The sequence below is a fragment of the Moschus berezovskii genome, chromosome X, assembly GCF_049115385.1.
Source record: "Moschus berezovskii isolate FMDL1 chromosome X, NW_MosBer_1.0, whole genome shotgun sequence".
Taxonomy (NCBI): domain Eukaryota; kingdom Metazoa; phylum Chordata; class Mammalia; order Artiodactyla; family Moschidae; genus Moschus; species Moschus berezovskii.
This window is the reverse complement of record NC_142488.1, coordinates 90,414,192-90,416,387: the sequence shown is the minus strand read 5'-3', so window position 1 is coordinate 90,416,387 and position 2,196 is coordinate 90,414,192.

The following is a 2,196-nucleotide window of genomic DNA, read 5'->3' as shown; positions in this document are numbered from 1 at the left end:
TAGCATTTGATCATAGCTTTTCTGAGTATGTTTTGTTTCTCTGATTTGTTGTTGTTGCTTTTACTTTGCTTTAGTTTAGTTTTGCTTTTTTCTGTTTTATTTTTTCAACATTTCTTATACTCTTTTAATTGCTGCTAACGAAGTAAACCATCCATGACTGTTTTAATTTTTGCCATATAATGTCATCTTTCAGTAGATGGGGGTAATAGCATTAAATATCTTAAGACTGGATCCCTGGCTTCATGACTTTACCACTTAGTGGTACCATAAGTTCCATGACCTTGGCCTGGCACATTAACACCTCCAAGATTTCATTATCCATCTTCAAAAGGAGAATGGCAATTGATGTAACTTCTTGACTCTTGATAGGCTTCCATTTAGATAATGCATATATAGGGCTTAGCAGAACGCTTCACAGTGATGATAAATGGATGATTATTATCATAATCATTGACTGTATGCTATCAGAATTGAGTGTCAAGAGATCTAGGCTTCTTCCTAGTCTCTGTTGCTTAAAAATATTTTGCAATTTCCACAAAGTTACCTTAGAGCACACTGTGCTTTAGATTCTGCTTCAGTCCAAAAGAATAATAATGCCTGTCAATATTGTTTGTTTCCCATAAGTAGTTTAAGGAAAGTCTAAGTATTTAACTCATCTCAAACCCAGTACCACTTTTTTAATGGGTAATGGTTGGTTGAAGTGCTTCCAGTGTCCAGACAAATTTCTAAAGAACCCCAGGCAAGGATAATGAAAAATCCTGTTCTCTGTTGCTCAGAGGAACAGACATTAGCCCAGCCTAATGTCAGGTTCTGCCCACAGAATCCTAAGCAGAAAACAACTGAGAGGTCCAATTCAGGTGCCACTTGTACAGACAGTAACTGGGCAAATTACAATGATAATGCACTTAACATCTTCCTCTAGATGGACCACTCCTGGGTAAAGATAAGAACAACAGAAACTTTTGAAAAGGAGAATTTTCAAGGTAACTATTTTCCTCTATAAGAATTTTGAAAACTGGCTTCTCATATTTTTAATTTGCTAAGGATGTAATTTCTAGAATATTGTAGATATACCAGATAAATGTGTTTTAGATATCCTTTTTCTAAATCTTGTTACTGCAAGTGTAGTTCACTCAGTTTATGAAAAATGTTCAGCATATGACTGAACAATTGGAAATCTAGTTCTCACTGAAAATTTTCAATTATTAATAGCATTATAGTTTATAAGTAAAAGTCTGACTTCATTTTTCAATTTCAATAAATGTGTGAATGACACTCTATAGTATCTTCCTTCTGAATTCCAAATCTAACACTACTCAGTGGATAATAAGATAGAAAGCAAGGTAGAAGAAGCCTGCTTTTAAGTCTAAAATCTTTCTCCCAGGTTTCAGTAAGAAATGTACCATTGTTGTGTTCTATAATTTCCACTTGTTTCTTTATCTTCCACTTGTTTGCTGAGATTTTCAAATTTTTCACTTGTTTAAAGAGAATTTGTAAGACAGTATGGTACTGGCATAAAGACAGAAATATAGATCAATGGAACAAAATAGAAAGCCCAGAGATAAACCCACGCTCCTATGGACACCTTATCTTCGACAAAGGAGGCAAGAATATAAAATGGAGAAAAGACAGTCTCTTTAACAAGTGGTGCTGGGAAAACTGGTCAGCCACTTGTAAAAGAATGAAACTAGAACACTTCCTAACACCATACACCAAAATAAACTCAAAATGGATTAAAGATCTAAATGTAAGACCATAAACTACAAAACTCCTAGAGGAGAACGTAGGCAAAACACTCTCCGACATAAATCACAGCAGGATCCTCCAAGACCCACCTCCCAGAATATTGGAAATAAAAGCAAAAATAAACAAATGGGACCTAATTAAAATCAAAATCTTCTGCACAGCAAAGGAAACTCTAAGCAAGGTGAGAAGACAACCTTCAGAATGGGAGAAAATAATAGCAAATGAAGCAACTGATAAAGGATTAATCTCCAAATTATACAAGCAGCTCCTGCAGCTTAATTCCAGAAAACTAAGTGACCCAATCAAAAAATGGGCCAAAGAACTAAACAGACATTTCTCCAAAGAAGACATAAAGATGGCTAATAAACACATGAAAAAATGCTCAACATCCCTCATCATCAGAGAAATGCAAATCAAAACCACAATGAGATACCATTTCACACCAGTCAG